We start from the raw sequence: 13,303 nt of genomic DNA on the forward strand, positions 1-13,303 counted from the left end.
TTTTGGATCTAGTTTCTTCTGTTCAACATTATGTCTCTGAGAATCCATCTATATTGTGAGATATAGTTTTAGTGTTCATTTTTATTGCTGTATTCTATTTTAAGAATATAACAAAATTTATTTATTCATTCTGCTACGAGGTAGGTCGATATATAGGTAGTTCCCAGGTTAGGCCTTTCCTTAAAATTGCAGAAGTCATAAAATTGCAGACTTTTCCTCCAGCTGTAGGGTAGGGCTTTTCCTACAAGATAGTCAAAGTGTTTTATCATACAGGAACAAAGGGAATAAATCATTTTCATGATTTTCTGCTTATGTATTTTCAACATATGTTTATAGTAGACAAATCAACAACAGCTCAAATGAGTGATTTTTTAGGAAGACATTTTCCCCGCCTTCCCTGCAAGAGTGACTTTGAACTATCATTATCTCTAATAATGGACCAAATGTCCTACATATGTTTATTCAGGTAAAGAGTTGAACACAAATATTTTAATGCACTGATTTTTAGACCATGGGTGTAAAAATCAAAGGCTCTCAGATTAGGAACAATTCATTGTAAATTATCACTTTGCTATGCTTTCCATAATGTTATAAAAATTTTTATTGGATCACAGCTCCCTATAGATAAGTTGGTAAAATGAAGAAATTTTCCCTTCAAGAGTACTAGAATAATGTATTGCCAACGCAGTAAGACTTCAAAACTTTTGGGGAGAGAGTGACCCTTAAAAAATAAGTCTACGAGGGGCGCCTGGGTGGCGCAGTCGGTTAAGTGTCTGACTTCAGCCAGGTCACGATCTCGCGCTCCGTGAGTTCGAGCCCCGCGTCGGGCTCTGAGCTGATGGCTCAGAGCCTGGAGCCTGTTTCCGATTCTGTGTCTCCCTCTCTCTCTGCCCCTCCCCCGTTCATGCTCTGTCTCTCTCTGTCCCAAAAATAAATAAACGTTGAAAAAAAAATTAAAAAAAAAATAAGTCTACGAAAGAGGCACTGATCAGCTATTGAGAAAAATAAACTTCCTTGATCACAAGACAGAGTATCAACAATTTATTTCAAACTGAGATCAATGTAGCCTACAAGCAAATGACAGATTTTCTATGCCTTTACATGGCATCACTTCCTTGCTGATGGCGATAACTCAAGAAAAACAATATACAGATGGCAAAATGAACTTGGTTTAATTTTAAAAATTCAAATTATCGAAGAGTGATTGTTTCACCAATAGGTATCAATAAATTGCTCTAAATAGCATGACATGTTCTTTAAATGGATTTTATAGAAATACATGGTATACACCTTGACTTACTGTTTTGATACCTGGTAGTTGTTTTTCTTGGTTTTGTACTTTCTCATTTTATTATTTTTATATTTTCGTTACAAAAAATTGACAATGACTTTCTCTTCTCTCAGTTTCACACTTGTTATCCTTCATACTACATCTAAGGTCTTTTTTTTTTTTTTTTATTTGTCTTATATCCTAATGGTATCTTCTTTGACTGTGTACTAAGAACAAAAAGAAGACAGATTTGGTTTTATGAGAACTTCCCAGAGGAGTTCCCATGCATTTTAAATAATGGCTTGATGGGGGAAAAAATGCAGATGGAATGAACTAAACACTTTGATGTAGTTCAGTGTATTGACAAATATATAAAAGCTAAAGTATTTTTAAAAGGGGCTCAGCTATTGTTTGTTGTGTATCTTTATTAGTTGCTCCCTAAAATTTCCATTCTTGACTTTAAGACTCTCAAAGATGTCTTTATCACAATAATTGGGATTGACTTTATCACTTTCAGGGATTGAGTACCTGGGGTTTGAAGAATACCTAGTTTACTATTCTTTGGTTGGAAACTGGGCCAATAATCCTTGGGAGCACCTGTGTAAAAACAAGTACCAGTGCTCATCACATTCACCCAATTCTCTTCTGTAATCTGGAGGCCTCTGCACTTAATTTATGTTGACCCTACTTCTTAAGCACATCTATTTTTAAGGTAAATCTAAAGAGTAAATTACAAAGATCACAACAAATGATATAGAAAAAGATAAACCATGAGAAGGAGGTCTCATAGAACAAAGTAACTGGATTTTAGCCAAAATAACCCACACGGTTTTCAGTGTCCACTAGAGCAACTGAAGTATGACAGTTGTTACATATGCTTCATTACCCTCATCTGGACATGTCATCCTTTAGGACAAGGCTGGAATTTCCAAGAATGTCAGAAATGAAGCTGTTGCCGCAAACCTCATTAAAATAGAAAAACTCATTATTAAAGATCTGTTTGTACATAATAAATACCACGTCATAAGCCCTCGAACAACCAGTTTTAACAAACTCTTAGAGCTTAGTGATCCTCAGACAATGGCATGAGTTTTCACTCTCAGACTTATAGCTATTATATGAATTATTCTGTATTTCTGAATACATCACAAGAAGCATTGCTAGAAATATGTACGTATGTGTACACACGTTTACAGTATTTTCAGACATATTTCAAAGGTTCAGACAAGTCAGAGACTTTGCTGTTTACCCCATGTCTTATCTTTATTAAAATCAAGAAATATTGGGCCAATATTTTTTTCTTAACAAAGCAAATTGAACTCCCTTCCCCATGTCTTCATAATTTTCTGCTCAGTTTTTCAGCCTATTGCAAGATCGGAATAGCAGTAATGCTAAAGCCAAGAAGCAGCTTGCAATGACAGATTATTTTTGCAAGGTAAATTGTAAGGCAATACAAATCCATTCATGTAAAATTATAGGTTTTTACTTCTTGCTATTTATTAAGCAAATGAGAGCCTATATTTCATTCTTTCTATCCACATAGTAGACCTGTATGACTGGAGACTCTCCATCTATGGTACATAGGACAAAGTTTCTGCAAAGAGACAGATTAGGTCCAAAATTCATCTCTGACACTTCATAGCTATTTGCCTTTGAGCAGTTTTCTTAACCTCTTTGTGTCTTAGTTTTCCTCATTGTAAAATAAGAATTTTAGATACTTACAGTGCTTAGAAAGTTACAAGAAGTGATATGTAGAAAAATCTCCTAGAAAAAGGGATTACTAACATGCCTCTACAGTAGATACTTCATGTCAGGCAAAATTTTTGTCCCAAATGACTTCATTGGTTAGCCTAGACAATAACATATTCATTCTTGAAAACTCTAATCCAGCATCACTACCTCTCGAGTTTCTTGACTTCACTCCATCCCTATATAATCGACAACTCACTGTTCTTTGGCATTTTATCTATGAGAGCACCTTAAAATTTTATTATGTTTGTCTCTTTACTCTTACAACCTATCTTCCCTCCAACTTTTTAGGTGAACACAGAAGTGTTCCTATTGTTACTGGCCTCCTACCACAGTGCTCCACTGCAGGTTCCCAACTGTTTGAAAAAATGAGGAATAAAAGTTATAGTTCAAGCTGCAAAACAGAAGTCAGGTAGAGGGGCACCTGGCTAGCACAGGTGGTTGAACACCTGACTCTTGTTTTCAGCTCAGATCATGATCCCAGTGTTGTGGGGTCAGACTCTGTGCTAAGCATGGAGCCTGCTTAAGATGGTCTCTCTCTCTTCCACCATCCCTCTCCCCTCACCTTACATGATCTCTCAGGAAAAATTTTTGGTAGCATCTGAAAAAGCATGTCCATTTTGTTGGCAGTGTGTGTGTGTGTGTGTGTGTGTGTGTGTGTGTGTACATACGCATGTGTGTCTAAAATGATGCAATAATATTAACCTAATTCAATAACCTTTTCATTCTCAGGAAATAAATAAGGGATAAAACATTAATGAGAATTTCCAGTAGGACTGTTTTAATGGCTTCTCTCAATGATTTTACTTTAGATTTATGGACAATAAAATGCTGTGGGCAGTTTAGATTTCTCTTAACACATTTCCTTAGAGGAAATCATGGTCATACAGAAGGAGGAATTTTGGCATTGACTGCTAGATATTAATAAAAGGACTTTTCTCCTGATGATATAAATGGCTGACAATGTTGAACTTGTGTGCAATCAGATGTGGCCATAGAACTAAGTTATAGCTAATGGAACATGGAATGAAGTGATGGGTCATTCTTACAGGGCAGACCACGGACAGCCTCCTGCACAATCATGCTACCAGCTATCAAAGATCCTGGAGTGGTGGGGCTACAAAGTAGAAGGTGACAAGGGCCCCGTAGGCTTGAAGGTAAGCTACCCAAATCTTTCAGATCAGAAACTCACTTTGGACTGGTACAGGATTCAGAAATAAAATTTCATTTGGTTCAACTATTGAAATGCAGAGGCTTTGAGTTAGCATACCCAAATAATACAATGGCATTCTTGAACATGTGAATGGACATTTTTTAAGTTATTTATTTATTTTGAGAGCAAGAACATGCATGAGCAAATGCACGGGCAGAGAGAGAGACAGAGAAAGAGAGAGAGAGAATCCCAAGCAGGCTCCATGCTGTCAATATGGAGCCTGATGTGGGCCTCAATCCCACAAACCATGAGATCATGACCTGAGCCAAAACCAAGTACTGGAGATTTAAACAACCGAGCCATTCAGGTGCCCCTGAATAAACATTTTTAGCTGATTAACTTTAAAAAAATCTTTAACAGTACATTATTTATTTTTCCCTCTTTATTAAGAATAAGCTTCCAACATACTAAGAACAAAAGATTTATGTAATGAATTCACACATCATCACCCAGTTTCAATAATTATTAACATGTCCTAATTTGCTTTATAATACTCTCTCCCTCTTTATATAGATATTTAAATATAAAATACAAAATCACGATGCTTTGTCCCCAGATTATTTCAGAATGTATGTCTTAAATAGGAAAGTAATGGCAATGTTTTTTATATCCTAATATAATATCCATATTCAATTTCTCAAGTATTTCAAAAATTGTATTTTATAGCTGCTTTGGATAAATTAGAATTCCAGCCAGGATTCAGGCAATGTACTTAGTTGCTGTATCCCTAATCCCTTAAACCAAAAAACTACTGCCTTCCTCTGCTTCCTTGTCATTATTTTTTGCTGTGTATATTAGTTTCCTATTGCCAGTGTAACAGATTACCAAAGACTTAGTGGCTTAAAACAAATTTATTCTCTTATAATTTAGGAGGTTGGAAGTTCAAAATGAGTCTTAAGGGGCTAAAAATCAAGATATCATCAGGACTGGCACCTGAAGAAAGTCCCATTAGATAATCTATTCATTACACTTTCCATTTCTAGAGGCTCCTGGCATTTCTTGGCTCCTGGACACACCCCTCCAAGCTCTGCTCCTCTGCTCCTCTGGAAAAGTACATCAGCTTTTCTCCATGTAGTAAAATCTCCCTCTATGCCCCTCTTATAAGATACCTGTGACACATTAATAGCCCGCTGAAAACTAGAATCATTTCCCCAACTCAAGATCCTTAATCACATTTCCACTTTGCAATATAAAGTAATATTCACAGGTTCCAAGGATTAAGATATCTTAATTTCTGGACATCTTGGTATGCCATTTTTCAGATTACTATAGTGTGTGGGATTGTGTGATTTAACTTGTTTTTCTGTGTCCTTTATTTCTTATACAATGAAGAGTAGGTCTTAGAGCTTGATGAGATCTTTGGGCAAAAATAAATAAATAAATAAATAAATAAATAAATAAATAAATAAATAAATAAATAACTTGTAGGAGATGCTGTGAACTAGTTACATCCCATTGGAGAACATGGACTATCAGGTTGTTATCAGTGATACTAACTTTGATGATATTGTTATGGTAGCCACTGCCAGGCATCTCTGCTATATTTTTTTCCTTTTGCAACTGTCAAGACATCTATGGGGTTATATTTTCACACTCTGTGATCATCCTATTTCCTAATACTTTACCTAGTAATTTTAATTACCACTGATGATCCTACTACTTCTATTCCCATCTGTTTTGTAAATCTCTTAAAACTTTGCTAATCCCTTCTTTCTTCCTTTATAAGTTACAGTTCAATGAGGATAATGTAATCTTTTTTGATACTGAAGCATCTCCTAAGCTCTGGGGTCATCTTTTGAACATTAATTTTCTTTGAATACTAATAGAGTAACAAAGAAGAAAATTCAGATTATCTAAGAGATCCTGCTACAAGGATCCTGTTTTTAGAATTCTTGGAAAAAAACAAACGACCCTTTCTAATATCTTACAAGGATTTCACAGAAGCAAGCTATTTGACCAGACCCATGAATAGTAATAGCATCATAGACATATCGAAAGAGAAACTACTGCCTTCTGTTCTTTACATTATAGTAAGAGGTTATCACATTTTGAAAGTTGGAATATTTTGAGATGTTTTATGTTGGCTGGAATGAAATGACCTGATGTGAAAGATTCTCTCAGTGGAGCCTATCAGACTTGTTTTTCTCAAAGGAATTGCTTATGTCAGATGGAGCACATTTTGAGAATATGGTCACGATCACCTTTCCATTTGATTCTCATTCTCAAAAGATTATAATCATTTCACCACAGGGAACCAATTGAAATTTCCCTGAAAATTTCATTGATTGAGATCTGGTGTCATTTTCTTAGGTCCCCATCCTTAAATCCTCTTCCCCACCCCCTCCCATTGCTAAAGATGAGGCTGCTGTTGCCAAAGAAAGTCCCAAGGCCTAGGGCAATCACATATAAGATGCTGACCAGCTGTTTCTTTTCTCCACTAAGTACTAACTATGAAGATAGAGGGAGAAACTGTTAGAATCAGGACCTGAAATTCAGTTGAACTTCCCAATAAAGATATAGAACGAAGGTAAGCTCTAAAATTTTATTTTCTGAATATAGTTATGAGGGAAGTAATAGCCAGATCTTCAAACTCACCAAAATAAGATGGAGGAAAAGATGGATTCTTTTGAGTTCAAATATTTTATTTTTCTGCAAAAAAGTTGGGAGTAAATTAATGTTTGATTTTGTTTAGTTTTGGTTTTTGTCTTCTTCCACTAGAGAAGGACCAGCTACTTAACTGTATAAGACTGATGGGGGAAAAATACCATTTTGAAATCCCTGAAAGTAGCTAAAGAGGGGGGTTTTCAGAAAAAGAGTGACAATGTTATAAGAAATTTGGGTTTATGTGCTTTAAAATAGAACTGTTCTCTCAGAAGGGAGAGGATCATTGTGGTGACAGGAAAGGTAGTGTTCCTTAGTTTTCAGTGTACTAGGTGCTGGAATAAATCCTGACCCAATGCTCTTGGCACAAGCTTGAGCCCTGGCCACCCTCTGCCCTGATATGGGAAAATCTCATCATCGGAGTCTCCTCCTCGCCAGCTGAGTCTCACAGAGGCTTGAGGATATGGTGACTGTGATACTAGGGAATGATCTCTTCTCAAGGATATACTACGAAGTAAGTCCTTCTGCATGTGGTGGGAGCAGGAGCAGAGGACCCAGCCTCCAACACTGGGGTCTGATCCCAAAGCCCCATGTAGGCAGGGGGTACAAGTCAAGTCCAGTGGTCCTCAAACCAGCATCCTTAGAGTCACCTGGAAGACGTATTGAAACACACGGTGTTGGAAATTCAAGAGAATTTCATTTCTAACAAATATACAGTTGCCAGCACAGGGATCACACTTTCCCACCTATCATGTTTTTTTTCTGTGCAAGAGACACAACTGATAGGCAGAAACATTTACCCCCTTTCTTGAAAGCAGTGCTTGAAAAACAAGCCATAATGACTCCCTTCCCCCTCAGCCAGGACATCCATGTCTTCCTATGACCACAGGGAACCACGTGTTACAACTCCATGAGCCCTGATAATATGAAATCCTTTCTACTGGGTGTAGCATTAGGTTGGGATACAATTAATTCCTGAATAGTCATTATGCAGGATATCACATCTCTGGCACCAGTGGTCATGGACCAGAGAACATACTTCCTCACCTCAGATCAAATCTACAGAGTGTATATTCAACTTCTACTCAGTGATAAGTTGCTCTTCATTGTGATTCAGGACACCAAAATACGTCCAAGGCAGACCTATCTCACTCATTGAGGCATTCAGTGCATCAGCAAGACCATGATATTGCAAAGCATACATGGTTAGAGCCCCAGGAGAGGGAAAGCCTTGCAGATCCGCATGTCCTGCCAGTCCCTGATCTGGCTTAGAGATTTCTGTGGCACATGATTAAGCTGCACTCATTTCACAAGAATATCCCATCCCTTCCTGTGTCATTTTTTGTTAATTACAACATATCCTCGAAATTCATAATATTAAGAAGTAGGAAAGGGTATCAAGGAGGAGGAGGAGATGGCCTTTTGCTGTCATAGTCCATGCAAATACATGAGGGAGGCAGATAGTAAATATCAATAAGTTAACTAATCACACATCGTAAATGATACAGAGAAATATGGTAGGCAAAAGGAATGCTATATAGGACCTGTTATAGTCTGGTCTCTGAGGATATAATATCTGAGAAATATGCATTGCATTTATATAACATCCCTTCAGCAGATCTACTGAGCCTCCTCTCTGTGAAAGTCTTGCTAAACCATCTCCCAAGACTCCCAGAGCAGCGCTATCCCAAAGAACTTTCCGCGATGGTAGAAATTATCTAGAATCTCTCTTCCCAGATGCAGGAAGTCTCTTTATAAAAATTTCCTAAATTCACATGAGACTAGTCATAGTCACTACCACAATGGACAGCCCTTGCAGACTCTATAGTGGCCCAAGAAAACTACCTAGGGCTTAATGAGGATCTGCGGACTTTGGGCAACCGATAGAAACTCAGCAAGGCAGAAAGCCAAACATTTAGTTCATCCTAACACATTTCCAGCTTTGCTTATTGTAACCTTCTGTTTCCTAGCTATGTTGTTCGTTTTTTACTTGACTCTATCCAATATATTACTGCCAAGATCAGGGCTTTTTCTTGCCAATTTATCTGTCTCTCCAATTTCTTGCCCCAGGATCTTACTTATCATTGCCCCCCCTAAATGTTAAATATTCCTTTTTTTTTTTTTTTTTTTTTTTTTTGCTTTTGAAACGAACTATAGTACTGTATGATGCTCTTTTGGCTTTGATATATATACTTAAACTCATATACTTTCTAAATTTTCTTCTCAAGTTCATATACTAAAATATCTACATAAGTCAATACAACTGATTCAGTATTGAAAATACTAAAAATATTTTGTATTAATATATTTTCTTTTATTTTTAAAGCATCCCCACATCTATTATGTAAACAACCCAGTGAAGTTTGTAGCATGAGTTAGCCAACATTACACAGTCTATTTTTCTTTACTTAACTGTTGTGTGTGTGTCTTTGGGAGACTGTACATTAATGTGCAGAATCTTTGTCTATATGTCCATACCTACACTAATACCTTTCCGTGGTCTGGCACAGCATCTGATCTAGAACAGATGCTCAGGTTAGATATTTGTTACCCAAATATTTATTGGGTAAATAAATCACCAAACCTCTGGCCTCTTGCCTTATAACACTCCTTTGGCAATAAAAGACCAATGGTGGTAGTTAGGCACACAGTCAACTACTCACTGCTATTTATGTGACACACATAAAGAACTTCTGATTTCTAATCACACTGGGGCAACAAGGAGAAAATACAGAAAGCTAGATTATCACACGAACTAATGATACAAGTGCTATGTGCATTCTGCCTTGATAAATTGAGTTTGACTCAAAATAACATTAAAGTTTGTCATCTTTAGAAATTTTTGGAAGGGGATTCTGTCAGAAATGATCTTAGTTGTATTTACTTCAAGCAAATCATATTAAAACAACTTTAAAAACAGGGGTCACTTTCTATTTATGTTTTATTGTAGGATGGAGAGAAGAGTAGTTTTAGTGATATTAGTGTTAAAGTAAGCCAGGGTATTCTCCATAAATTAAATCCTGAAAATCAAACCCAGTCTCTTTCTTTCCATGTTAAAATTTGGCATCACTTTGCAATGATTCGTTCAAGCATTTATGAGATGGACCATCCAAAAATGATCCCATGCCTCAGTAAACCAAAGCAAAACAGAGGGAATCGTTGTAGGAAATCTCCCTGGGTTGTGTCCCTGCTATCCATCACTACCATGAACAGAGAGGAGATGGCCCTTTAATAGAAACTGGCTAATTTCTTTAGAAATATCTCATTAGGCCCACCCTTCCCGAGCTGCTTCTCCATTAAAATGTGATAAATGAATTCTGCCATTGCCAATTCCAGCCTGTCCTTTTTTTCCTTAATGAAATGAAGATGCGTCATGCTGGCAAGCACTCAGGACAGACATAATTATTCATGGAATGCTCAAAGTGTGCCGTAACCCAGCCCATCACTGCCCCACAGATACTACAGGTGGGAGCTTCAAAAGCCAAAAAGGTGCCTAGACAGAGATTTATTTTCATTTTACTCAGTGGAACAAGTGCTACGGTTTTGTGTACTCTCTTATGGCTTTTTCCCTCCATGTATTTTTTTCTCCATCTTAGATAAATGTGTATGTGTAAGAATGAGTGTGTATATGAGTTTGGCACTTAACACTTCTGAATTTTAAATCAGTTTTTAAACCACATTATGGTTAATAAAAGTCAAAATTTATTTTTAAAAATACGTGTAAAAATATTATATGTAGGGGTAGAACTACATGGTTTTAAATGATGGTCTTCCTTTTCAAACATTAGTTTTGAGATCTAGATTGATAAGGCATATGGCCCCCAAACAATATAATTTCATTTCTGAACCTTGCCTGACCTACCTGCTAACTAGCATTTCCCTTTGATTGAAAATTACATCTATTCCTTGATGTGTCTCTGCCACTGGGCAAAGTTAGGTTTTTCTCTTCCAAAGTCTTTAGTCTTTTAGATGCTCCTCTATTCTCCTGTATTTGAATTAATTCACAACTAAACCTATTGTTATAACAGGATCTGAAACTCATACTCAAATGCAGATGGCTATCATCTCAGTGTGCTACCTCCAGAAAAAAAAAATGCTATTTGCCAGAGTCAGCCTTTAATTTTTTTCTAAGGCAAAACCTCTCTCTTACACACACACACACACACACACACACACACACACACACACACACAGAGTTATTTTGGTTTCTCACTTTGTAAGGCTCCCCAGGCTGCCACATGAACCACACCTCCTATCAGTCTTGTATGCTGCTTTTAGCCTATACAACAGCACTAAAATTTATAGATGCCAGAAGAACATTAGGAGAAAAATAGACAACTCCAAATTTTAGGGAACTCATCACCAAACAAAAGCATCTATTTACAAAGTAATTTTTCTGTTGCTTTTCAGATGCCAGTTACTTATTAATGAGTTCACCATCTTGTCATTTTGTTTTTATTCCTGAGAAAGCTAACTCATTAATTTCATTTTCTGAAAAGGAAACTTAGCCAAGCTGTAGGTTTATAAAACTGTATATTTGTCTAGCAAAACCTTAGGTTCATTGCCATTTTTAATCTTGGAAGTAGACACAGAGTAGCACTTCTGAAATGTAATGTGTATTTAGAAAGTGAAAAGAAAGTCACCCTGCTTCGCACCCTGCTTGAGACTGGCAGAGTGAGAAGACCCCAGACCATTCATTCTCTCAGTTTCTTCCAGATTAGCAAGAGGCTTATTGCTGGGATGCAGGTGTGGATTTCTTTGCACTTTACAAATCTAAAAATCATTAAAAAGTGCTAAAAACAAACGAAGTATGGAAGGGAGATTAAAAGATAGGGCGAGAATTGATAGCACAGCAAACAGGCCTTTTCACAGATCTTTTCTGGTGATTTAAAAAATTAAACGCAGGGGCGCCTGGGTGGCTCAGTCGGTTGGGCATCCAAATTCAGCTCAGGTCACGATCTCGCGGTCCGTGAGTTCGAGCCCCGCGTCAGGCTCTGGGCTGATGGCTCAGAGCCTGGAGCCTGTTTCCGATTCTGTGTCTCCCTCTCTCTCTGCCCCTCCCCCATTCATGCTCTGTCTCTCTCTGTCCCAAAAAAAATAAACGTTGAAAAAAAGAAATTAAAAAAAAAAATTAAACGCATAGTCAAAATTTCCATATGAATAATCCAAAGATCACGTGATTTCAAGCCATCATTTTTTCCTTCTTGTTCCTTGGTTACTTCAATAACAGCAATCATTATAATAGTAAGAGCAACATGAGAAAACTAAAATTATTGAGTAATAACTACTGACCTGTCACTCTACTAAAATTTTGCATGCATTACCTCATTTCATTCTCAGAGAATAAAGTTACCTACTATGAAGTAACTTGCCCAAAGTCATACCCAGCTCACCTGTGGGAGAGCCACATCTCCCTGCCTTTCTAAATGGAGTTCTGAATGACTTTATGCTCTGGGCACATGGAGTTTTTCTTCTGACTAATCGTGCATTGTTTCATTTTATATTTCATCTGTTAACTTCCTGCCTGAGGATCTTGTTTTCCTCCAGCTACCCTCTAATAAACTAAGGTGATTCACTGTAAATATTTCCCAGCAAGAGAGGACCACTTAAGACAAAATATATCCAAGAATGGGGAAACTCTTTTAGTAGCACTTTGCTCATTAAACCCTCAAGTGCCCATTTGTGTGTTTGCCATCCTCCACAGCTGGCTTAGCTGGGAACGGATGACAGCTCAAAGCGAAGGACAAACAGCTCGGCTCAGTTTTGTGCAGGAGGGCAGCATCTGCTGGCTGACCAGAGTGTCTGCAGAGAGAGAAAGAAAAGAGGGAAAGAGAGGAGAAAAATAAAAGGAAAGTAAGATCACATAAGTGACAAGGCCCAAGAGGAGAGGGCAGGTAACAAGATTAGAATGTGTAGAACCAACTGGCAAATTCCCATATACTCTGTGAAAAGTGCATTGCATGTGCAGAGTCCTAATCCACACTCTTTGAAAATGAGCACCACTGATTGTGAGTTGACTATTTGAGATTTAGTAGCACCATAGGAGCGGTGAATCAGGTCATGAATCAGTTGTATACTGTGTCGCTATGATGCCCCCATATTTCACATAATATAGACAAGACGCCTTGCCTATACCTAGAAGTCTGAGTGACCCAGAGATTAAGAGCATTTTTCAATGGATCTCAGCCAGTTAGAGCCCAAAACAAACCATTCAGGTTCGGAAGCCCTGCCTTCTTTCTCTCTTCCTTCAGGTTCCTTTATGGCAACTCTGGGCCATTCTGACTGCTGACCTAACAAAGCCTAGGGGCTTAGGTACTCTCCCTCATGGTAGGTTTTCCCTGAGGAGTCATCTCTGTGGGTCATAGGATTGTTACCGACTTCTTTCCTTCATTTGTTTCCCCTTGGGAGATGGACGGCGATGGGAGTGGCTGGGCTCCTCTCCACCTTTGACCACATTTCTCTTCCATGCC

Source organism: Puma concolor, chromosome B3, assembly GCF_028749965.1.
Source record: "Puma concolor isolate L17-30 chromosome B3, mPumCon1.1.hap2, whole genome shotgun sequence".
Taxonomy (NCBI): domain Eukaryota; kingdom Metazoa; phylum Chordata; class Mammalia; order Carnivora; family Felidae; genus Puma; species Puma concolor.